The sequence below is a fragment of the Melospiza georgiana genome, chromosome 6 (assembly GCF_028018845.1).
Source record: "Melospiza georgiana isolate bMelGeo1 chromosome 6, bMelGeo1.pri, whole genome shotgun sequence".
NCBI classification, from domain to species: Eukaryota; Metazoa; Chordata; class Aves; order Passeriformes; family Passerellidae; genus Melospiza; species Melospiza georgiana.
In genome coordinates, this window is record NC_080435.1 from 26,252,054 (window position 1) to 26,279,067 (window position 27,014).

General features: G+C 44.5%; 1 protein-coding gene across 1 annotated transcript in view; it reads right to left on the bottom strand.

Moving 5' to 3' along the window:
- The window catches only part of TEAD1 (TEA domain transcription factor 1), a 100,851-nt gene extending 75,353 nt beyond the window's left edge, over window positions 1-25,498 (bottom strand). The window contains exon 1 of the mRNA XM_058025807.1: window positions 25,487-25,498. The gene's annotated coding sequence lies outside the window, so the exon portion shown is untranslated. The remainder of the gene's footprint in view (window positions 1-25,486) is intronic.
- Window positions 25,499-27,014: the final 1,516 nt, after the last annotated feature.

The following is a 27,014-nucleotide window of genomic DNA, read 5'->3' on the forward strand; positions in this document are numbered from 1 at the left end:
GTCCCAGCAGAGCTCTCCTGGTGTGCATGGACTGAGAGAGCCACGGGGATGCTCCTCCAGCCAGGCTGCTCAACACCTCTTCCACCACCTTTATTCTGTGTTAGGGGTCAGTGATCCTGACTGCACAACAAAGAGCACACATTTAGAAACACCAGTTTGTAAGATGAGGCAAAAACAGCTGCTTGTAATGGCAGGCATGGCTGGATGCACAGGGAACACAGTCCTAATTCCAGTTTGGATTGGTTTTGTCTGGTTGCTTTTCCAAACAGTTTCCACCAAGGAAACTGGAATTGCATCCTGATGGCATGTGTAACCCTTTCCTGCACCCAGCATTGGTGGACACCAGCCTCCAAGCAGAGCAGGCTGATCAAAATAGGCACAACTAAAAATATTGGAGCGGCAAATAAACAACTGCTGCTTTTAATCATGGGTGATGTTTCTATCTCTGCAAGTGGGAGTAAAATTCTTCTGTTATTAAGGCAAAGCAGTGAGGAACCAAGTCTGTGGCTCACTCTTGTTATCCTGTCTCCCATCCCTGGCCTCTGCTACGTCTGTGAGAGCCAAGACCAGCAACACATCAATAACTCCCTACCCTCCCATCTGGGTGTTTGTTTGTTTGTTTCCCAGTCAGGATCACACAGAAGCCCTCACATTATCTATAGCAAACCCTGGAAGGAGAACTGGGCAAGAGACACTATCCAGGCCCTCGCAGAGCAGATGCAAAGCCACAGCATTTCTTGCTGCTCTCTCCTCGGCTGGGCTGGGGCTTTATCCTCTCCATCTCTGACTATTTAGACTGCAGGGCCAGGGACCACCTACTGCGTGCATGTTTCTGCAGCCTCCAGAACAACACTTCCATTTTTGCTGCTTCTCCCTAGGCTAGACCATAATAAATATGATTGCTTTAACAATAACACACATTAATAATCGTTAATGCACTGCTTGGATTTTCCTTTGAAATGCAATCTGTGCTCTCCTCCCTCTCAGCAGCCTAATCGCTGGCTGAACTTTCTGAGCTAACTGAAAGTGCCATAGGTAAGATATTTTTCCCACTATCAGCACTTTCAATCTTTGTGCAATTTAAAGCAAATACATCTTTCTTTGTGAATGCAAATGAGCCCAACTGTTGGGGGTTTTCTTTGTGGCTTCTGTTTTTGTTTTGGGGTTTGGGTTTTTTTTTTTTAAACTTTTCTGAACTTTAAAGTTATTTTCTAACAGTAACCTGGCCTGGCAGCAGTAAGGCAGACATGACATAATGCTGGCTGTGAATGGCTTCCTCACCCTGGCTGTCAGCTCTCCCAGTCAGTGAGAGCTCTCAGAGCCTCTCGTGCCTCCCAAAAACTCACTGTGCTCCTGTGCTGGGCCTGAATCCCAGCTCTGCACAACAACCAGAGAGGGGTTTAGACTAGAGAGCACCTTCAAAGCCCATCTAGTTAGACCCCTCTGCAATAAGGGATTCTTAAACTGGAATAGATTGCTCTGTCCAACCTGGCCTTCAAGGTATGGAGCATCTACAGCTTCTCTAGGCAATCTGTTCCAGAGTTTTGCCACCTGTCCTGGTTTGAGAGGAAGTGAGTTTTTTGGGATGCTGTGGTCAAACCAATGGGTGCTCAGATTTGAATACTGGCACCTGGTGTGGCCAGATTGCCACAAGATTCTGGGCAGTGTGAGCACAGTGAGTGCTTGGCAGATTCAGTTTAGATGTAGTGTAACATAGTGTAATATAGTATAGAATAATATAGTAATTAATTAGCCTTCTGATAAATTGACTAATTAGCCTTCAGTGTGGTGCAGTGCAGTTGTGAGCAGGGTTGAGCGCTTGGCAGATTCAGTTTAGGTGTAATGTAACATAGTGTAATATAGTATAGAATAATATAGTAATTAATTAGCCTTCTCATAAATTGACTAATTAGCCTTCAGTGTGGTGCAGTGCAGTTGTGAGCAGAGTTGAGCGCTTGGCAGATTCAGTTTAGGTGTAATGTAATATAGTGTAATATAGTATAGTATAATATATTATATTATATATAGTGTAATATAGTATAGTATAATAGTGTATAGTATAGTATCGTATCGTATAGTATAGTATAATAAAGTAATTAATTAGCCTTCTGATAAGATGGAGTCCTCCTCATCGTTCCTCTCTGCCATGGGAGTCATCCTGTTTTGACAGGACACCAGCAGGGAAAACAGCCAGACCCCTCCAGGAGGAAAATCCCAGATTGGAGCTGCCTGTCTGGCCTTCAGAGAATGAGCTACCTCACACAAAGCACTCCCCTCACCTTGCCTCACATCACCGTGATTGTTTCTCAGATGGGATGGAGAGGAGGGAGCAGAGCCCCACTGTGCCAGCACAAAGCACAGAGATGATCCTCTCCCCAAAGAGCTTACAACTAAGCATAACACCGAAAAAATCTCATTATTGACAGATTAATGGCAATCTGTCAGGGCATCCGCTCCTATTAGCAGTTTCTTGAGCACAAAAGAATTACAGGGCCCTTATAATTAGCTAAGGATACCTAAACTGATCCAAACATTGAACAGTTAAAATTAAGGACTCACCTCCACAGAAATAGTACATTAAAATTGTGAGTGTGGGATGAGTACACGGGGGGAATATTTTAAACAGAACACACAGATGGGTAACCCCCAGGGATGAGGTCAATGCATAGATTTCTTTTGTGGACTTCATAAAAAAATGCAGCATCTATGATCTTAGAATGGGTGTTTTTAAATAACATCTGGGGATGTTCCTCTTTCAACCCAGTTCACAGAGCTAGTTTCAATACTAATACTAGAAAAACGATTAAATCACTGACAGGCTGTGAGCTGGGTTTGGGTTTATTTTTTCATATTAATACCACCTTACATACATTTGTGAAAAGAAGTTTTTTCTCAAATTAATTCCACTTTTGCTTGATCATCTATAATTCATTCATAATTATTAAATATTGGCTATCCAGACTGCTTAACTTCCTGAGTCAGAGAGCTTTCCTAATTGCAAGAAGTTAGCACAGGAAAGGTCACAAGTATTTGCTCTGCACGTACAAATCACATCCACACATGGGTCTCACCACAGCCCAACCAGCCTGGTGCACTCTGCCAGCTGCCACCTGAGATGGAGGAGCCTTTTGACATGCAATACAATATCTGGCAGGGCCAGCACTTAGATGGTATCTCAGTACACGTCAAGAAACACAACCAGAGGGAGCTTCAGAAAAAAAAATAAAAACCAACAGCTTCCATCCTCCTGCGGTGTAAATGGCCATGCACTCATGCATGCCAGTGAAAATCACACTGATTTACATGAGGTGAGCACCTGGCTCTTTTCCAAGGGTAAGGACTTGGTGCCCAAGGGCAAGAAGCAGCCCATAACATGACGTTATTCCACATGGGCAGATGATTTCCCCTGCATTATTACTGTGCAGCTCCCACGTGCCTTCTCCCACCCTCAGGAAGGAATGATTCTGATCTCAGCTTCAAATGGAATTATTCAGATCAAAGTGAGCTTGTCCATGAAATGTTCAGGCCCCCAGCCAGGGCCCAGAGAGCTACAGTTGTACCATCAATTCCTGCTTTTAAGCATTAAGATTCTGAATTGTCACACATTTATTTATTGTGACCAGATTTGCTCCTTGTCCTGTTACACAAACACCAGGATATACAGGGTATTTAGGCCTAATGCTGCAGCCCTGACATAAAAAAAATCTACCCCGACCTACCTCAAAATTCTATTTCAGTGCTGCATTTAGTCATCCACTACACACTTGGGAAAAGTGGCCAAAACCAAATACAGAGTCAAGAAAACTCTTTTGGACAGAAATGCAAAATAAATGCATTTTCGATAGTTTAATAAAACCAAGACAATCATTACAAACTTCTTCCTGGCCAATAGGGTGAAATCAGGTTTTTAATATGAAAAGAAGCTTGGAATTAACTGAAAGCATACAAGGGAACACAAATGGAGCAAATTCTACTTCTGAAAACATTAAGATCTGTAAATTCTGGAAATGACAGCCATTGGTACTTCTAGAAATCTACTTAGGGCTTATGCGCTGCTTGAAGAAACTCCCAAAGCTGGATAAACTGTTCCAGATTTCATAGAGTTAATGTATTCCGCCAGAAAATGTCTATTTCTGATGTTTTTCATTGACACACACTGATATACATTATGCCATTTGAAAAAATGGCATCTTTGTCTGTACTTAATAACTACAAGGCGTGGGTACAAAACAACTAAAGCACAAAACCCTAAGGACAAGGCTTCATTGTAAGCATTAAATAATTATTACAATGCAAAATTAGTCAGAGTAATATCTCTGTTTTACTTCAAGCCATATGAAGTCCAATCCAGAGCTGAATTTACTGTCAGCTCCTGTCACAATGGCATTTCACACTGTACTTTTTGCTTATCATTTAAGGGACAAAATCCATTTTGATTTTTAACCATCCCTCTTCACTTACTAAATCCAGTTTCTGATGTATTTTTAGACTTCAGACTTACCATGGCATTATTTGTAAGTGTATTCAAATTTGTTTCTTCTTATGTGAAAAGCTCTTTACCATAAGAAATTGACTGCACAGGGGAGAAACTGTGGGGTTTCTGTCTGACTTCCCCCAAGAGTGACAAATAAATACTATTAGGAGTTATAAAATTAATAATTTTGAGAGGAAAATAATGTTCTTTTAACTACACATTTATAATTCTTACACAATAGGGTCTTGCAGCTGGCACTGTACTTTCAAATAATGCCTACATTTAAATTCAGTCAGCCAAAAGAAAACCTGCTACATAAATTCTCCTTGGCAGAGGAGCTGTGGAAATTATTAATAAAAGATGCTGCATTAAGCTGAATGTTAGCACTGAGAAACCTGTTACATACCTATCTGATTATTATTTACATTAAATAGCACCCCCATTCCAAACCCAAGAGCAGAACCTCGCTGTGCTATTTTAAAAAAATGAATAAATAAATGAATAAATACACCAATTGTCAGGGCCTCCTACTCCTGCCACAGCGCTATAGAATAGAAAAGCCCACAGTGAAAACAAGGCAGAAAAATCCTGCCAGGATCTGCCATGAGTGGCCCAGCACCCAAACCCTACAGTGGAGGGTCTTGCCATCCTGCAGCCTTTTTCCTGGAGTGCACAGATCCAAAGGGGTGACAGCTGACATGTGTGTCATTCTAATGGGTTCTGCCACAGCTGGGCACAACACAGCAGTGTTAGAAAGCATTTATCAAACATATGACAGGGCTTCCCAATGATGCTGCCTTTCAACCCACTGCTTAATAAAAATGTGCAAAATGATAGAACACTTTAGCTCACCAACATCACTGGCAGCAGCAGACTTTCTTCAGGGAGCAACTATTCAAAAGTAGTCCCGCTGAACTTCAGAGCCACAATTACAGAAAGTACAGGGATTCAAAGAGAAACCCACCTGTGCAACAAAATAATTCTGTAATTTGCTTTAATTTGTCCTTAAAGCAAACATTGCGGCTCTAATGAAGTTGCTTGCTTTCCTTCCCAAGAGGGGCAGGTTTGTGTCAGTCTGTGTCAGTCCTCCTGCAGCTCCCAGGCAGGAAAGGGGAGCCTGGCCTGGGCAGGGCTGGAGCAAGGCAATTCACCTGGATGGCAAACCCTGCCGAGCTTTCAGCTCCACTCAGTGTTTCTTTTCTTCTGAAAATGTACAGAAATGTATTCTCAAATGTAGAGAATACATTTCTGTACGTTTTCAGAAGCTTGCCATGAAAAGCACACCCTTCAGAGCAGTTCTTGCACTGATTTGAGCAGGGTCAGGAGGAGCTGCAGAAACTCATGTGCCACCACAGACACTGCCAAATTTCCACTGAACTCAGCTGCAGAACAAGCCCCCACCTTGAGCCATCCTCCAAGCACACACCAAACATCACTCAGCTTCCTCACACACACAAGAAATCTCCTCCAAAGCTGCAGATTTCAGTGAAACCAGGAGCTCAACAACAGTGCTTTGTTTTGATAGACTGCAGGTCAGCAAAGTATGCAAGAACATGTCCAGCATTAGTTGCTTGGAGGTTTTCTGGCTGGCTTTTGGGATGTGGAATGACCTCAGCTACAACCTTCTATGAGGCAGCTGTTTGTCAAGCTCAGGTTGCTGAGGTGGCACAGCAATGTGCTGTGAGCATCTTTGTCAGGCAGGTCCTTTTTCCTCCTTGCCTGTTAATGGATTTAGAGGTCTGAATTTAAGCAATTTTGTATAGATATTTTGCCTTTTGGGTCTGAATCTAGCTGTTACTGCAAATATTCACTGTGATTTAAAGGGTTAAGGAATACAGCTCATGAAAAATCTGATTATTACCTTATTTTTTATATAAGAACTCCACTGCTTACAAATACTCATATGCTTCCTTACCTAGCAACTCTGTGTGTTATGGACATCTTCCTCTGTCTGTTTAGTATCAGCCTGGATAACCAAACACCAAATTTCCATTGCTTAAGCTCCAAATGCTTTACATTTCCCTCATGACCATTCCACGCTCTCTCTTCTACTTACAGCACAAAAATAAAGTCAAAATCCATGAAATTTCCTCCTCCATCCTCTATTTCTTTATTTCTCTGTTACTACACACAGAGTTGCATTAAAATAAATTCACCAGCCATGTGTCTCCTCCTGGCTGATTCCTCCCAGAGCTCCCAATGAATGTTCAAACACACACAGAGTGCTCAGGCACACACCCCTCTTCATTAGGCACAGTGCCTTTGTTTTTAAGGCAGCATCTCAGAGCCCTGCACGGAATTTTGAACTCCTGCATCAAACAGTTACTTCTTTGGCAAGAAAAATGGATTTGAGCCTCCCTTTTCAACAGGTTGTTGATTTTGTGTGAGTTTTCCAGGGGTATTTCAGCTAAACCATGTGTGGCAGAGGTGTTCAGTCCCAGCTGCCTGAAGGGAACTCCAGCAGAGCAGCAGCTACCCAGACACAGGATCACTGTGTCAAAAATCAAATTCAAACTCTGATTTGAATTGCACAGAGCGGGCTCATGCATGCAGCACCCTCATACCCACCAACCTGATTTGGATGGAATGCCATTGCAAATAACCCATCACCTCGGTTCTGCCTTCCATGGCCACACAGCCCTGCCTCAGAGCGGTCTTTTTCTAATATTCTACATGTGAAATAAAATAAACCACCCTCACAGTTTTCAGGACAAGGTGAAATCCTGGCTTGTGACTTGCCAAAACAGAAAAGGAAGAATATATGCAAAAAATCCTTGTCAGCACTCTCCTGAGTGCAGTGGCTACAAGCCAGATTTTTCATGATGCAATTCCCCAGAGGAGCTGCTTTTCTGGCCAGAGCCTCACCTCATCTGTGCTGAAGAAACTCTGGGGAGCCGCACAGGTGAATCTGGCTTTTCATGTGTAACCTGCTATTACGTTTTTGTCCAGGGAATTTTGTTCTGTATTTCAGCACCATTCTTCTTAACAGCCTGTAAGGACAATTTTCTACAAGGAAAACTCTTATTAGGCTTTATATCGATGACCTTGGGTTATCTTTTATAGTTTAATCTACACAACCTCAGAAATCAAGCTTTGCCTGTGGTAGCCAGCCCATCAAGTCATTCGATTGTCCAGCACAACTTTCAATTCTCACAAGCAATTTGACAATTGCAAGTATTTTGCAGTGCATATTATGAAGTCTAGTGCTGCAAAAATAATAAGACCTGAAATTACACACAGCACCAAAAGTCTACTCATTTAACCATGAATTCTCAGGTCATTTAGATGTTTCAATAACAGACAAGCTATAGGCCAAGCTGTCATATTACTCTTATCACAGAAATGTTCCCTGGCTTGCACACATGCCAGCTCTCAGGCTCCCATCAAACCTTCCCTAATTCCGAGGACACACGAGCAAAATACATTATTTTAATGGATGGTTTCATAAACAGCAGAGCCCTAGAGCCACTAAATAGTGCTCTCAAGTCATTTGCTATGGTTTGTAATTTATTAATAGGGATATATGAATCTTCCTTGAGGGGAAAAATGGAAGGAGCCAGCTCAGCCTGCTGGAGGCACAGGGCTGGATGCAGCTCCTGCTGGCTTCTGCCTCCAGCAGGTGAGAAGAGGGTGCCTCACCTTTTCCCCCCACGTCCCCTTGCTGGGCTGTCCTGGGGTGAAATGTTCCAAAGTTCCCACTGTGCTCATCCATGTCAGCCCCCTGCCCCAGGTTTGGACACTTGTCACAGTGACAGATGTCACTGCTGGTGATCAGACTGGCCACAGCACACCTCATGTACTGCTGAGGAAATAATGACTTAAAGGTGACCCAGGAGGGGACAGGAATGGCTGGGGCCTCAGTCACCACTGCAGGGCAGCAAGGCCCCGCTGATGCAGGGACCAGGGCAGGAGGTGGCAGGATGGGACCAGGGCAAGAGGAGGTGGCAGGAGGGGACCAGGGCAGGAGGAAGAGGAGGCAGGATGGGACCAGGGCAGGAGGAGGAGGCAGGATTGGACATGGGGAAGTGGCAGGATGGGACAGAGCAGGAGAGGACCAGGGCAGGAGGAAGAGGAGGCAGGATGGGACCAGGACAGGAGATGGCAGGATGGGACAGGGCAGGAGGAGGTGGCAGGATGGGATCAGGGTAGAATGAGGTGGCAGGATGGGGTGCCCAGGTGCCCCTGGTGAGACCCAGGCTCCCAGCAGCAACCACAGCTGCAGGTAGCAGCATCACAAGCAACAGAAAGTGTAACTGACCATAAATCACACGATTTATGGAATGCGAAGAATTCGTGAAATGTCACATGGCTATAGGAAATCATAAAATAAATCCCAACTAAATAGAAAACAATGAAGAAGGCAGCCCTGGCCACAGCCAGGCAGGGGTGCTGGCTGTGCCCCACCAGCAGCCACAATTCCTCTCCCACTTTCTCCTCCTTCAGCCTGTGCCCCAGTCACCACGTGCCCCGTGGGTGGGAGCAGGACAGGCTGGCTCAGCACAGCTCCAGAAATGGGACTTCACAACAGTCTGCAGAGCCCACGTTTAGCAGCCTGTAACAATATCTCAAATCCCTCTCACTGCTGTATTTAAAGTCAGCTTTCCTTCTTGCTGCTTTTATTTCTGCACCTAATCTGCAGCTTGGAGCCTCACAGCATTCTATGGTATGGGGTTAACCTGCAGCAGCTCCTTAAATTACACAGATGGTTTAATACAAAGAAAAGTGAGCAGGTACAGAAAAGCCAGCCTGAAAGCAGATTGTGAACATTGCATTGCTTTCAGCAAGTTCAGTTCACTTCCAATTCTGACCTGATTCTTTCATAGATTTAATGAATCTGTCAGGTTGATACCATGAAATGGGACAAGTGAGCAGTCAGCTTTGTTGTAAGGCTTTGTTTTCATGTTTCCAATTAAAAACAAAACAAAACAGAATACAAGCAATTAATGGGAAACATTAGGATGTAAGAATGCAACAGCTTTTAAACATATGGGAGATTTCATCTGAGCAAGAATTTTTGCTGGAAAAGACTGAGGTGAGCTCACAACTTTCAATCAAAGTTCTGTGCATTGAAAAAACTTAGTTGAAGTTGGACAGGGTTGTCACGTAAGAGACAAATTTACACAACTCTAGAGACTGGCTTTACTAGAATGAATTATTGATGTCTCACTTTCATAAGTGAATGACTTGCAGAAACCAGCACAGAGTACGTCACACCGCTGCAAGATCTGCAGACTTAATGCAGCTGTGGCAAAGCCAGCCAAGTTCTTTCTCTGAATGGCACATCAACAAATACAAGACTGTAAAAGACAGAGTTGCTTTGGAAGTGGATCAGCCTTTAAAGCACTAAAAACAACTCTGTACCTGAAGCCCACTGATATATCTGTGGTCTTAGAGCTGTTTTTCCTGTTTTCAGAAGTTTTTCTCTTCCCTGCTAATTGCCAGAAGCTGAACATCTATTTCAGTGGAGCTCTGCCAGTTTATACAAGCTGAGGATGTGGCCCATATTTTTATAAAGGGAGGTCCTTTCCACTGTTTTGCCATCTGCCAAGCTCTACTTTCAGCTAATTAAATAACGTCAAGTTCTAGCAGGCTTTTTCAGGCCATTAGAGTTTTCCATTTCTGGACCCCTAAGGGTACCTAGCAAGTCTGGCTTCAGGAGAACTGAGATGTGGATTCAAAGGTGCTGACAGTGCTAAGAGCAGTTCTAAAAGCTGGAAAACACCCCGACAGTTTGGACACTCTGTGGTTTGCACACAAAGAGAGTTTGTGGAGGATCTGTGAATGTGAGCAAACAACCTTACACACTCAGAGGAAGTGGGGATTGACTCCAAGCATCTGCTGTTTCACCATGCCAGTGACCAGGAGGGCTCAGCAGAGCCTGTGTGGCAGCCTGGACGTGCAGGCACAAACACTGAGGCCATTTATCACAGGGCATTTCTATCCCCACTTCAGCAGCCCTTTTGTGGCCAGCCTCACCCACCCTTTGGCCTGGCACCTCCTCAGGTCCTCTGCCCACCCCCCTGCCCATCCCAAGCCCTCCTGCTGCCCCACAGTGCCCTGTGGCCACGGTGCTGCCTTTGGGGAGGAGCAGCAAAAAATAAAAGCATTTCATTTATCTTCAACTCTACAGCTACAAGTGTAACAGACACCCTCCAAAGTCCCTGAGATACAAAAATGAGCAGTTCCAAAAACGTGACCAAGGCTGTCCTGTGCTTTGTAGCATTTTCTCTCCCTCTCTGCTACGCCTATGCTAAACATGACTGGTCTTAAAACAGATTGTCACCAGCCAGAGCAGAGATTGTCTCTTCTTGTGAGCACAAGACCTGCCACAATGGAGCCTTTATCCTGCCTGCAACTCCCAGCACTGCTCTAATTCAAACACCACTAGTAACTATGGGGAATGTGCAACAGCATGAGCAGGACATGAACACAAGCAGGGAATAAACCTCTATCAACCAAAAGCTCCACAGGATTATTGGACTGTTATTATTATTATTATTATTAGTAGTAGTAGTAATAGTAATAATAATAGTATTTTTATTATATATAATATTTAAATGTTTGGAGGTGCCTGGTGTGGTAGTAGTAGTAGTAATAGTAATAATAATTGTATTTTTATTATATATAATATTTAAACGTTTGGAGGTGCCTGGTGTGGCCCAAGCACAGTGTGTGTGAGCTCTTGCCCACCCCACAAGCTGAGCAGGAACACACTCTGTGAGCTGGAGATAAGAAATTGGAATTATTATTATTATTATTATTATTATTATTATTATTATTATTATTATTATTATTATTATTATTATTAACAATAATAACAATAACAACAATATTACTAATACTAATAATAATATTAATAAATTATTAAGGATTACTGCTGGACCACACCAGCAGTACTGGCAGCCTTTGCAATCTTCCTGCTTTTTATCCCTAGAGAACCCAAAATACCTTCTCATGTCTGTGGAGAGACTGTTTCAGACAGGGAAAGGGAAGGGAAGGGAGGCCGTGCATGGTGGTGTGGCTGAAGGACAAGTTCTGATTTCTGCTCTGCCTAGGATAAAATGAGAATTACCTCAGTCTAGATCAGCCTCTCATCCACCCCACTGCCAACTTAGGGAAAAAAAAAAAAAAGACAACAAACAAATCACAACAAATCAAGGATTAATGAGCAAGAAAACAGTTCTTCTCACATGGCCTCTCATGCAGCACCATCCTGGTGTGAGGCCAGACACAAATACTGGATTGAGACACCAGTTAAATTGCACTGCCATTTCAATGACACATCACACCTCCCAGGCAGCCTCTTGAGAGGGGTGTGAATATGTGGGCACACCTCTGTCTAAAGTTCAAACACGATTTAAACACGTCATCCTACACCAACAAAGTGGTATTAGTACAAATCTGAGCCCATTGTAGCTGCCTGAGTCACAGGAGTACACAGCAGGTATTTTAACACCACTGCAATGGCTGGCATGAATAAATCTCAATCTCCAGCATGTTATATGACCACAATAGATCTTCCCTTCCTAACTAATTTATCATGTGGAACCAGCACTCACAGATTTCCCTTGAATTGTTACTAATATAAAGGAAAATGGATGGACACAGCTGACCAGGGTACAGCAGCATCCTCCCAAAGAACAAGCTGGCGCAGCCGGGAAAGGCCCAGGTTTGGAGTGACACAAGTTTCCTGATGGCCCTGATGAAGGGCTGTGCCTCTGAGGGTTTGAGAGGATGTTACACCCTGTAGGGCAGTCTGTGAAACAGGCCCACAGGTACAGCAGTATCTCAAAATGCACTGTATTCCTGGCAAGTCACGTGCCTTAAAACTGGACACAAATCATTGCAAACTTCAACTCTTGTTTCCACAGAACTTATTCAATGTTTTTGGTTCCACACAGAGGGCCCTGTTCAGCATCTTGCTGCCATGGTGTTTTTCTATCTTGACAATTCACTTCCACGAGCAGGCACGTAGCCAACTCAAATGAGACTGAACGCAGTGAAAAGCCCTTCAGGTAAACAGTGTGATAAGCTAAACTGCAAAAACGAGACAATGTTTTTGTACTATGAGGCAGTTGCTATGGAGACTGTTGCTAATTAACTGCATTCAGCCAAGAGAACAAAGGGTTTAAGGGCAGGCAGGACTCTGTATCTTAGAGAGAGCAATGCATAATGTCTTATGCAATCTGCACATCTATCATATCTGGAATACCTGAGCCTGTGCTTAGGCTGCAAAATACCTCAGTGACAACGAGGGGGGTTTATTCCTTTAAATTTCAACTCATTTTTAGCTAGTTAATGACTTGCCACTATTTAAAAAAACAAACAAAACCCATACTTAAAAGTAACAGGTATCATGAATCAACGCATCAAGTCAGGACTGCACTAAACACTGAACTGTTTTATGTTCATTCAGAGCTACTGTTTTCACAGGGTCTGCGTGGCCAGGTTGGGCACTGAGGGGCTGCAGGGGTGGCTGCTGTGGGAAGCTGCCAGGAGCTGCCCTCAAACCTCACAGAGCCAATGCCAGCTGTGAGACTGGCACTGCTCCACCACCAGTGACAGTGCTGCTGCTCCTGAGAGAACAGATTTGGGAGGGAGAGCACAGGGATGCTGAGATTATCCTGCAGCCCTGGGGCAGCTCTGAGCACAGGGAGGGCACAGGGATGCAGAGATTATCCTGCAGCCCTGGGGGAGCACAAGGAGGGCACAGGGATGCAGAGATTGCCCTGCAGCCCTGGGGGAGCACAGGGAGGGCACAGGGATGCTGAGACCCACCATGAGGATGGACACTGAGCAGGTGGATGCCTGAAGGAGGCTGTGACCCCAGGAGAAGCCCATGCTGGAGCAGGTTTGTGGGCAGGACTTGTGACCCCCCCATGCTGGAGCAGCCCATCCTGAAGGACTGAACTCTTCCCAGCCTATCCTCCAGGGATAGGCTGGGGAAGTTCAGGAAGAACTGCTGCCCGTGGGAAGGGATCCCTGTGGAGAAGTCGTGTCCCATGGAGCAGGGGCAGAGTATGAGGAGCCTCCCCCTGAGGTGGAGGGAGCAAAAGCAAAGGTGTGTGATGAACTGATCACAACCCTCATGCCCCATCCCACTGCACCACTGAGGAAGAGGAAGTGGAGAAACTGGGGGCAGAGTTACAATAATTTAACTCTTCAATCCATTCCTAAATAAAGCTCCTAAAAATGTACCTTGGACCTAAATACTGTGTTTAAATTAAGACTGGCAATTCTGAACAGAGGCTGAACAACATCATTTTCAAGGGATCATATTCTGGTTTAGTTTTCTATTATAGCTCCTTTTGATGCCTACAATGCACTACAGCCCTCTAGAAAAAGCATAAGCTCATCAGAAGTGCTGTAAATCCCCGAGCAGCAGAGCTGCAGCTCCAGAATGTGTTTCTGGGGAAGCTGCCCCTGCTCTCAGCGTCCCCTGCAGCCCCCAGCAGGGACCAGGGCCCCCCGAGCTGCTCAGCCTGTGGGGTGGGACAGGGTTTGCTCACACACTGTGCCAGAGCAGGCACCTCCAAACAGGACACAGCACAGCCCAACTCACCCCTGAAATCCTCCACAGCTCAGCTCTTCTCCTAAGGGGAAGCTGAGGAAAACAATCAAGAGCCCATTAGAAAGACCCTTCCTTTAGAGATGACAAGCCAGTGGATAAAACAGATCTGCTCTAACACTAGATTTCTTTAGGTCTGGATAAATAAGGCAGTATTTTTCTTTTTTAAGTCATTATACACATGATTTAAATAAAACCAAAACTGGGATTTTATTTTTTTTAACAGGATTTAGATGCTGTCAGGCTGTAAAGAGTCACATTCAATTTTGAATTTAAGTCCTTACTAAAGGGAATGGGATGAGTTCACACCTCATATGAGGGTATTACTTCAGCAAAGCCTGCTGCACACTGAACACACAGTATATTAATTTACTACATGAAGGCCTAAGATTTGGGGGTTTTTTTGACATTTTGAATTATGAGGCATCTGCAAACAGATCCTAAATCTGAATTGCACATGGATTTTCCACACCAGCCAACTCGGATTGCCCCTAGACATCCCCTCCAGCATTAATCACTCACCCACACTACTGTAGTTCATATTTCTTTTACAGAAACAGAGGTCTGCAAAATTCTTAAACTCTTGCCTAGAAAACAGGAATTATTACTTCTGTGGCAAACTAAGTTTCAAACATAAGGGACCCAATTCTGCCTTCAGTTATACTGCCATAAATCTTTAACAATTCCATTAGATTTATAACAGTGCAACTGAGGAGGAAATTGAGCCTAAGATATTTTCTAAATCGGTAATTAAATAGCAGAATTTTAGTTTGGCACAGAGTAAAGACCTCTTAGGTTACTTCTTTGGATAAGGCTACATACTTTTTTGTTCCTTGAATAATCATGTTATGAACAAATTAAATCATCCTATTTTCAGCAGCCTCTCTCTTATTCTGTACAAGGACCACATCATCTCAAGGAGCATCAATATGGGGCTAAATATTGCCTCAGTTCCCATCCACTTTCTCTCCCTCTTCTCCATATTTAGACTCCTTGTGGCTCTCCTTTATTTGAACATAGTATACAGCACCTCAAGGACCTTTTCTTGTTTGGTTTCAAAGAACTACTGTATTAAGCAAATGTCTAATAATAATAAAAATGGCATTTAGTTATGTCCCTTATTCCAGGAGCAAGGCATCCTGTGGTCACATAATGCAGAGGTTGCACTCTCAGGAAATGCAGCTCTCTCCCCACACAGGATGTGGAGCAGGAACATGGATTGGCCACAGTTGCCCTAAACCCCCCAAGGGTCACTGGATAAGCTGTGAAAGGACCCCCTTCAGCATTAAAGCTTAGATGGCACTGGGGGAAAGAGGGCTCAATTCCCAGCTCTGCTATAAAACCTCTGATGACATCAGACAAGTTATTCAGTCCCTCTAGGCTGCTTTCCTTCATTGGGCAAGGGCACTTGTAAAATTTCCTGTCTCAGGATTTTAACAGAAGTGGGTTGTTAATGGCTATTTCACCTCATTTTAATTTTTGCTCAGCATTTCCAGCCCTAATGCATCTCCCCCATTATTGCCCACTTTGCTGACCCCCCGTGCCAGGCTCAGGCCGTGCCCTGCGTGTGTCGGCTCAGGGGGAGGTGGCACCTGGGACAACTGCTCCCACATGGGAGATCAAGAGCCAGGCCAGAGGGCTTTCTGAGCTGTCCCACCTGTCAATGGCACTCCTCTGGCCACCCAGCTATGCAGCTCCGGTGGCCTGTGCTCGCTGCCTGGCAGGATGGAAAATTCTGCGGGCGGCTCCTGCGAGCGCGATCCCTTACAGCAATTCTCCTCAGCACGCTGCTGATTGGGCCTCCTGCAGCTAAAAATACCCCTGCAGCCTAAATATGCATCACACAATGTATGCCTGCATACCTCACCTATCTAAATATATGCCCACACGCCTACCTAATAACAGCTACAAATGTGAATCACACTATTTCTTCGCAGAGCGCTCTCGGGGGAGGCTGCTTTCAGTTGCCAAAGCAAAGGAAGGTCCCAGCTGAGAGGTAGACAATTCCTTGTGTATACACCTCCTGCTTGAGGACTCCTAAATACATTTTAATTGGCTGGAACACTTTTTATTCACATACACAAACCTATTTGCACATATAGGTATGTGCATATATTTATATACAGCTATTAGGAAACGCTTCTTTCACCATTAATTGTACTGAAAGGTTTATTGTTGACAGCCCATCCAAGGAAGAACTAAAGAAATGAAAATGCAATTCTTGTTCAAAGAATTAAATGCTGAAGTTACCAGGCCACATGAAGGCACCTGCTAAAATGATCCAAAGACTACTTTCACTGCGGAAAATTATTAGTTGTCAACTGTATCCAGCCTGCTGTCCCCAAGTCCCTGAAATTGGGACCCAGCTGGACTAACATTTTCCTGTTCTCAATGTCTAAGAGAGCAGCATTACCTGCTAGTTTAGGAGTAAAACTGCTGCTGAATCCAAACAGCTGAAGATGAGTTTCTCATCTGTGTTCCCTACTCACTTGCATTGCTAGCATGACAAAAAACACAATTTAAACTGTGATTTTTATTTCATTAATCCTTTTCTTTTCCATGTTAACCAAACACCAGTTTATATTAAGGTAGAAGTAAGAAAAAGCAAAGCAGCTTCAGGCAAGTAAGCTTCAGATGTTTTAGCTCTGCTGCAATGATCAGGCAAACTGAAAAAGCATTTTCTTTGTTATATGCAAACTCAGCATACTCTACCTCACCTACTTCCACTCAGATTACTGGAATATGCTCCCTCACACCTCCAGGCATGTTGTTTGTGCTGGTGTTCCCAAAACTGTCAGGCATCAAGGCTGATGTGGTTGCCTACAGAGAAACCAAGACCCAACCCAAGCCAAATCCATCCCTGCCTGTTGGGTCCCTTCCTCCAAGGAGGGCAACCAAACAAGGGCTTGGATTGATGACCTGATCTTCCTTGAAGGCCCAAACACCTGGAAACCTCTGGCAAGCTGCCTGCCCCCTTCAAGGTAGAAAGGAGATCTCAATAAAAGCATGAAATGCTTGGGAGGCCTGGCCCAGCTGGGATGGCTGCTGGGGGAGGCTGGAATTGTGCAGTTGCAGTAGTGACACCAGACAAGGTGTGTGTTGGTCACAGTTCCCACTCACAGTGCCTGAGCACCCTGCAGGTAAAACTGTGCTGGTGTTTGGCTGACATCCCAGCAACTCCCACAGTGTGCAGTGCCCTCTCAGGGCTCCAATTCCCTCCTGAATTTGGGATGTGTTGCTGTCCCTTTTACATTAGCTTTAACAAGTCATCCCACTTCTGTGTGTTTAAAAGAGCATTCATGAAGTGGAATTATCACATTCATATCCCAAATTTGTATTATTTTTGCTTACAAAAACATGTTCCTTAGTCAAACAGTGTAAACACTTTTTATGCCTAGAACAAAACCAGAAAAATTGCCGAGGACCCTTTTTCTACTAACTAAACCATTACTTCTACTGAAAGTCTGTAAACTCTTAATCCATTAGTGTCTAATTTCTTAGACTCAAATTCCAGACTTGAATCATCTGGAAGCCCAGAGCCTGAAGTGTTTCTGTCTGATGTTCCAGACCAAGTGCCCCACATGAAATTGTTTGTAGGATAGGAAAATATTCATACAATGGTATTAATGCAACTTCTCAAGGGCACCACAAAAAAAAGGAAGAAAATCCTTCATGCATCTGTTAGGAAATCCCCATAAGACCCAGATAAGATACATATAAATTTTGAATAGCAGGCCCTTGGGGAATTGTGTAAGACTCATGTCACAACTACCACAGCATTTACTCTCCAAGAATTAGCCCAGGATCCCCCGCTGTGGGGTGTGGGGTGGGACACAAACCCACTTCTCAGGAGACTGCACGTCCCCAGAAAACCAAAGATGCAGTGAAATTTCTTTGTGTCCCCACTGCTCCTTGTTCCCCACAGTGTTATTTTGTTATCACACCAGGAGCAAAGCCCCTGAGGGAACAGTGGGAACATTAGGATGGAATTTCCCTTCCAGCATGGCTCAGATGTCTGGTTTTCACCACTCATCTCCCTGGCCCCTAGTCCATCCTGAATAGCCATCTAGGACTGCCCAAATCCAGCACTCTTAGGTGCAGGTGCAAACCACGGTGATGGTGCTGGCAGCTAAGGAGTCAAATTTTGATCAATATTTTTTTCTCTTGCTGGTTATGTGAAATGCTCCCTGCACTGTCCAAGTCTCTCTCTTCACTAAAAACCCCAATATTTAAGTTTTTCACGTCTTCTGCTTCCACAAGAGGGCCCAGAACAAGAGTGTCAGCATGGACATAACTTACCCTCCCCATGCCCATGTCAGGTGTTGGAGAAGATGAAACAGGAAAGCCTTATAAATATGATTGTCTGGCAAAAGATTTTGAGAATATAGAAACTATAAGTGAGATTGAAATGAAAGCAAGCTTTGAGATCCCTCAGTTACTGAACAACTGGAAAACAATGGTGTGGCTGGCTGAAGGTAATCCCTTTTTGATGGAACAACACCCTCTGCTTGCAGACAGACCCAAGGCTCAGAGCAGACCCTACAGCTTGGCAGAAGGGGTCCAAAGAGGAGTTTTAAGGGTTTAAAATGTAACACAGTATGGTAATGTAATGATTATTATAGGCTGTGTGTAAATGCTATAGGATTTGAATATAGTACTAGATTGGTTAGTGAGAATTAGAATATTCAACACAGAAGATGATTTATGGTATTATAAAGGGGACCTCGCTCTCTCCTATCCTCTCATCCTCTCTTTCTCTCTCATCCTCTTTACCACTGTCTTCTGTTCTCTGGGGCCTGCTCTGAGCTGTGGCTGGCAGCTCCCAGCAGGACCCTGCCCCCAGGCCCTTGGCAATAAACCCCAAGTTCCAGAGCTGGCTGCAGAGATCTCTCATCTCTGTCCATCTGACCATCCTACCCCCATCGCTCCCACAGTCAGGCCTTGCTGGGGATGTGGGTCACTCACTGCTCTGCTCCAGGACTGAGTGACATAACTCAGCTGGTGTTTGAAGTGCAGACACTTCTACCACAGTCTCATACTAGCCCCACGAAGAGGAATTCAAACCTTACAGCCCATCATTAATGCCCAAGTGGGCCTTACTTGTCCAACTCAAGCTGTCCCCAGATTTCCTCAATGAGAAGGTGTTTGCCCCAGGAGCAAACCCAGTTCTACAAGGAATGAGATCAAATCAACAAGCCAATTTACTTTCATGCTATCTACATGCAGGCTTTTCAATTATCTTGATCTCTCAGTACTGTGCAACCAACTAACACACTCCATCAGCCTGATCAAGGCTGTTTGAACTACCTCCTAGCACGACAGCTATTTCTTAAAGCTGCAAAACTCTGCCTTCTGCAATGGCAGCATCACAAGTTCACCTTGAGAAACCACTGCTGGGAGAAAAACAAGCTAATACAAATGACACTAGACAACCACCTAAATGTATCCTGGATGTTCCAGTGAGGTTGCATCACTTCAGTGCTCTCACGTTAACGTGTGTCAGTTCTAAACAAGGATATTACCAAAGGAACAACGTCATAAAGGAAAGGCACAGCCTTACGCTGCTTTGTATGGCTGTTTAAATAGGATTAGCCACGAAATTACTCTGAAGTGGACAAATGCCTGATCTGAACCTGCCCTGGTAGCTTCTACTCAGTTTCAGGAGGTCCATGCAGTGCCCACTGAGCACTGGCAGGTTGGGGCAGCAGCCACACTTCTGTCTTTCCCATGAACAGGCTACACACGACTTTCTGCCATTAAGTTTCCTCTAAAATATGTGACTGAAGTGAACACGGTTAGCAGAGAGAGGACAAAGCCCAAGTGCTAAAAATCACTTTCAAAGGATGTCCTGCTCTTTCTGATGCGTAATTTTTCTGCAAAACTTTTTAGTATACTTCCCCATTTCCTTTGGGATACATCATCCTCCCAACCCAACACAGCCAATGGAATACTCAATCCATGGCTGTGCCATGTACCTTCCACAACATTACTGACACTTTCAGCTGTGCTGCTTACACAGCCTGCTCCCCAGGTAGGAGTTGAGACCCTCATCACACACAGCTCTCACTGTCCCACCTCGATTTTCTCCTTCGGATAGCAGGTTATGGCAGAGAGGGAAGAAAAAAAAAAGAAAAAAATATTCTCTGTCTTATGAAGACTCTGCCTCTTTATCTCAAAGCACCGACAATTTACTCTTGAAAGCCCACGGAGAAAGATTAAACCCTGTTCCCCCACATTTCAGAAATCCTTGAGATCGAGCAACAACCCCTCCTTTGCACGGGCTGGGCTCACAAAACCAGATCCTGCACGGCCTGCTGATGTTGCAAGAACATCAGCATGTTGCAGAAATGATCTGAGGCAGATTTGCTCCCAACCCAAGCAATTTCAGTGGTGACTTCTCCAGCAGACACCTCTCTGTGGCCCTTCCTGCCCTTCCCTGCTCAGCACGGGCACCGAGCAAGCCCAGAGTGCTTTGGACACTTTTGTTTACAACCTGAAACACCCAAAAAATGGCTTTCAGAAAAGGAGTCCCATCTCCATTGCGTTCATTGGGTGCATGTTGTTGAGAGAACAAAAAAGGAAGGGGAAAAAAAAAATAAATACAAGAGCGTATCTTTGTACAATGATTGCAGGAACAGATGAATAAACATGAAACCTGATACTTCACATCTGGTATTTCATCACTCCAAATACCTTATTCACATTCAAATATATTTAACACTGTGGAAACTTTATAAGGTAACAATGTCTTTATGGAGGCAGCAACTTGCATGGAACTTTAAAATTAAAGTTTTAAAATTAAAAGTAACAGTAAAAATAATTTGTAACATGTTACTGTACTCTTCATAAAGCTATTTACCTCACAGTTTCCTAACAGAAACTCAGAAAAACACCAAATAATGGCAGTTAGATAGAGAATCAGGCAAGCCCACAGAATAGGATTTCTTTTAGTCAATGTTCTAGTTCAAAGTTCAATTTTAATACCCAATTTGCACAAGGTGCTTTGGAAATGAAGACTATTATTACTCATCATACAAAAATTCTATTATCTGAGCAGAAATTTTTATGAAAGTATCCTTTTCCCTTAACAGTGCATGCCAAGAGATTTTCTATATAACCTAATAAACATACAGAGTCCTGAAAGGCTGCTGTGCAATTTCTCACATTAATTAGTACTCATTCTTTTCTGTAAAACTACTAAACATGCTAAAAAACTTCCTTTTAATAATCACTACATACTCATAAGCACTTTTGTTGTAGAGATGAATACCTTCAATGGAAATTTGCAACTGAAAGGCAGTTTACAGGTCTCAAATTTTTTTATGAAATTATTTTCTTGTCTTAAAGGCAAAAGCCACCTTTACTACATTGAGGCTAATTTAGCAGTGCTGATAACAAGATGTCTGGGGGCATATTCCACTTGTTAGCACTTATGGCACTTTGGTATTGTCCCTAGAGCTGCGCTAAAGCCACATCTTGCTCTATCTAAATTTAAAAAAAAAAAAGAAAAAATAAAGAAAAAGTGCAGACAGAGCCAAATCCCAAATCCAACCCCGTGGTAACTCCAGTGACTTCAGTGTTACACCAGGGATAAAAGTAGGGCTGCATTTCACAGCAGCTTTCATTCCTGTAATCTTTTCCAAAACACTCTCAGGAGCAAAGACAAGCACAGGCAAATACCTTGCCAATAAGTGAGTTCACAGGGATTGCTACAGGTTACTAAACTGTCAGCAGTAACAGACCAACGACGGGAACCAAGCACAAACACAGGACAGCCAATGCCCTCTAATGGGCTGGAGTTTCACCATGAGCTGCACAAACAAGGACGTGGAAATTCACTGGAAGGGATCTCTGAGGCACAAGGCAAAGCACAGGGTGCCCTACTTGCACCAGAGGATGATATTTGTGTTTGATCAATACTGCTCTTGACACAGTGCAGATGAAAAAAACCTTGCCAATGCCTTGGCAAGGCAGATGAAAATGTGTCTAAGGACTCAGTCTTTCCTCCTCCACTGGACTGCTTCCACAAAGAGTGTGAGCATCAAATTATAGATGTGTTCCTCTATCCTCCTTCAAGCCTCCACATTTATACCTCCTCAGCATTTTTTAATTGTACTTACTTTTAGTCAATACTGTGCCAGGAGCAAAACCAACACTGTAAGACCTTCACAACCTCCCTCTCAAAGGAAAAGGGAAAAGGAGTGATGGATAGAGCTTTCCTGCAGGAAACTTATCACATGTCTTTGGCTTTACCATGTACTCCCTTTCTCCCTCAAGAATTTATAAACTAGTTTCTGGAATTTGTCCATCCAAACCAAAAGAAGTGTCTTTGCTTCTTACCCAATCATTTCCTACAAATTTAAAACCAAGAGTTTCCTTAAGCTTTCATTTTGTTTTGAGGGTTCCTTCAAGGAGCCATAACCCTGGGCCAGCCTGAAATGCTCCTGGTCTTGCAGAGGTCACAGCTTTGTCTTTGCAGCCTGAGGATGCCCCAAGGCAAGAACTAAAATGTTAGGACATCCCCTTTTCTCTCCCCAGCCAGGGGCCCCTGCAACCCTTTACTGTGGGGATAGGATCGAAAGTCTTTTGTTCTTGTCATCCTCTTTTGTCTTAAGTTACATTTTCGGGAAGGCACGGGGAGAGGGAAGCATCCTTCCCTCCTTCATCCGAGGTCTCAGCTGCAGAGGAGCAGTGAAGTGACTCAGGCTGTCTGGAGGAGGCACAGATGTCCCCAGTGCCACTGGGGCAGCTCTCCCATCCCATCCCTGCTCTCACCCGGGGCAGAGAGCCCCTTGGCCACCCCTCACCCACAGATCCCAGTGCTCCCAGACCTCCTTGAGCAATCCCCTGGGTGCCCTGCAGCCAGCTGGACACAAACCTCTTAGAAACGCCAATTTAAGGACGATTTTTAGACCACCACAAAGAACAGTGAAGAAACTCTGGCTGCTTGCTTACATGAATGTCGCAAAGCCCTCATTAAATCAAAGGCAGAGACTTAAAATATTTCTTCAAGCAAAATCTCTGCCCTTCTCAAAGTCCCCCTCCAAAGATCAAAAACTACAATTGCTTAACTTAATCCACACAGAGTGATCATTATATTTGCTTCCATGAAGATCAGATTTGTTCTGGTGCCCATATCTAAAGGTAATTTCAGTTAGAAAATGAAATGGTGCTCTCTTGACCTTCTGTCTTACGTGGCCCATGAATTACTGACACATTACAGTATCCCCCAACACTATGGAAGCTTGGCCATATTGCAGTGTCTCTCTTGTAAGTGAAATAAACTTGGTATGCCACTAAAAGGCATTAAATTATTTTCATTATGCCACACAGAATGTAAAACACTTACACTGTTTTGATTTCAAAATCCTTGGAGAACAATTATGCTCTCAGGGCCATAAGACTCTATTAGGAAGTCCTCAGAAACCTAGCATGGTTTCAATAAATCCTGAAACACTACAAAGCAGTCACTCAGTTTGAAGAATGAAAACATGAGTTCATCCACTGCAAAGTCAGGATGTAAATTCTGCTCATACAGTACCCCTGCACTTCCTGACACATTTCTTCCTGCTCAGTCAGGGCAACACTTTAAGTGAAGTTTTCAGCATCAAGCAAGCCTTGCTCCTTTTTTGATTGAAAATTAACTATATTTGATTTAGGATTAGCATAAATAGGAGAGATGCCCATGTTTATGGTGTTACTAGCCACCAGTATTAATCAGCAATTAGATATGCACAAATAGTTTTATATATATAATTCAACAAATGTTAACATTCAAGGATTAGGAACGATTAAATGAAACCAGAGATTGTTGCAATGAATGGATAAATATGTTAATTTCTTTAATGTATACAATGGCACCAAAAAATGCTTCAAATCACCAAAATGTAGATTTCAGGGGTGACTAGTGTGGTTGTAGGGATCCTGATTAAAAAAAAACAATACAACCACCCTTACTTTGGCTGATGGGTTGTTCCAGCCTACGTAAGGCTTTACAGCATAAATACACAATGAGCCTGTTTGTGTATACATGCTCATGCACTCCTAGAAGGAGCACAACCTCCTAATTAGGCAAATCATCTGCCCTTTCCATAGGAGAATAGCCCAAAAATAGCAGCTTTTCCATAGGAAACACCGAGAAGCAATCCCAACGGGGGGAGAGGGGTGGGCAGGGAGCACGGCAGCAATTCCATCCCCCGGGCCAGGGGGCAAGGGGAGAGCGGGAGGAGGAGGAGGGTGAAGACGAGCAGCCAGCAGGAATCCCGGCCCGGGAACTTTCTGCCGAGGGCAGCTGAGAGCTTCATCCCGACCCTTTTTTACCCAGACAGGACGCCAGTGTGGCCGCGGGGGTGACACGGCAGCTGCGGAGGGACCAAGCGGGGCACCCGGCAGTGGCTGGGCACAACTGGGGGCAGCTGCGGCAACATCTGGCAGGGGCCGGGGCCATCTGCCCTGCCAGGTAGCGGTGAGTGACGGGGGTATATCCTTGGGGCATTGCCACCCACCCCCAGGGCATGGCCACCTATCTCCAGGGCACGGCCACCCACCCCTGGGCACTGCCACCCACCCCCAGGGTGCTGCCATCCACCTCTGGGGCATGGTCATCCACCTCCAGAGCATGGCCACCCATCCTCGGGGCACTGCCACCCATGCTGGGGCACGGTCACCCATTCCCGAGGCACTGCCACCCATCTCCAGGCATGGCCATCCATCCCCAGGCATGGTCACCCATTCCCAGCCATGGGCACACGGGCAAGGGCCCTGCCGGCCCCAAGGAGGAGTTTGGAAAATGGAAACGAGGGAGGGACGGGGCGAGAGAGAGCTCGGAGCAGCGGTCGGGAGATGTCACACAGAGATGTCACACAAGAGCTGTCACACGGAGATGTCGGCACCCCTCCGCTGTTTACCGAATGTTGGCATCTGATTGAGAGCAGTTTGCACGCGGGGAAGGGGGGAAAAACCGGTGAGAAAAGACACAAAAGCACCCCTAACTTGCCTCATTCATAGGGAGGCTCCTGAACGCAACAAGAACTTCATTACTTTGCAGTTCAGGACTGCATAATCTGCCACATCACCACACAGGCTGCACTTCCCACTTCCCTGTCTTCACTATTCAGTGAAAAATAGAGAAAAATGCCTGATTTTTTTGTGCACCCGAGGAGCGACACAATTAAATGCCTCTTTTAAATATTCACATTTGGCCACGCCGCTATATGAGGTAAATAGGACAATTCTGTATCAATGCTGCCTTCCTAGTGCCAGCGGAGAGGAAATGTCTTGGACAGTCCTGAACACAGCACCAGCTCAGCTGAGCTCTCTCAGCTTCACAGATTTACTTCAAAAGCACCAAAACCAGAACCAGGAACATTGTGTAGAAACAAGCTGGGCTTTACAGTTCTCACGTTGGAACAATTATTTCCAAAGGCTAAATGTGCACCACTTACCATACATTTTGCCTTCATCTGATAAGATGATTTTCCTCCTCCCACACGGTGGATAGATAGCTAGAGCCTCCTGGAAGCTCTGTTCAATGTCAGGGCTCCAGACACCTTCTGCATCGTTGTCAATAGGTTTATCTGCAGAATCACTCATTCTTTCAATGTCCTCGGCAGGGCTCTCGCTGCCGCTCCAGCTGCTGGGCTCAATGGTGATGGCTGGGGTCTCCAAGCCTAAGCCTGGAGTCTTCAAGGGAATAAACCTGCAACACAAACAACCAACCCAGAGAGGCATTAAAGGCATGGAACTGCAGGCAAACATTCCTGCCTGCTTCTGATGCTAACAGTGAACAGCAGCTGAGCAGTAACGGCAGCAGGGCGAGCACGGGATGCACCCAGGAAAAGTGAAAAATTAATAACCATGCTACCTCAAACGAGCTGAGGTGGAGCAATAATGCTGTCAGAAGGGCAGCTCTACTGCATTTTCTGTTGTAATTACACGAGGGCATAGAGAAGCAGATTATTTTTCACAAATAGTTGAAGTGGGGGGAAACTCTACAGCCACATTGCATCTGGCTGAAGACTGGCACCCTTAAAATAAAAATTTTCCCCTGCCAGATCCTCAGGCAGGGGGAAATCAGAATACTGCCACTGCTGGAAGGGGAGCACACTGGTTTATGCCAGAGTGACCATCAGAGCTTAAAACCATTTGAACCTAAAAGCAAAAGCAAAAACTATTGTTCACATTCATCCGGATGTCAGTGGATTAAATGGAATTATAGCAGTGATACCACAGCTCAATGCAATTAACTGGAAAAAGCTTTAATTTTCAGATGTTACCCAAATAAATAATACAATCAGAATCCAAGCTACATACAAAAAGAAACCTTTAAAATGATAATACCAGAGCAAGGAACTACAAGAGAAGATATATGCTTTGCCTGATTTAAAAGGTCCCTGTCACAGAACCATAGCAGAACAAAAATTACAAGCTTCAAGTTGCTGAATCAATTTAATAAGAAATAATTTAATATAGCTGCACCTGCTCACACCAGCAGAGCTGCAGATCTGTCAGTGTTCCTTTTATATTTTTGAGAGAAATACAACTCTGCTGTAAAGACTTGCTCCAGGCAAAAAAGCTGCTATACCAGACCACGTTCACCTCTGGTGTAATTCTTCGGGAAGTCAGTGAAATAACACCAGGAACAGATTTGGCTCAACATGTCTAGGCATAATGCAGTTTTATTGTGAAAAAAAGAAGTTTGGTGACTCTAACTGATCTAAATGGATGGGAGTGTTCAAACATGCATGCACGAGCTACAAACACAGTTAAAAATCCAGTTCCCTGGCTAAACACCCAAAACCCCTAAACCATAAGATTTTTATTCTGCTAGGGCAGAAGAGAGGGGCTTTCCCTTGCACAGACCTCCATCCTCCACGCCTCTCACTGGGGTCTCAGCACAGGTGAAAAGCAGCAGAACAGCACTCACCCCACGGAGGAAGAAGGGGAAGGTGCACGTGGAAGGCCATGACACCT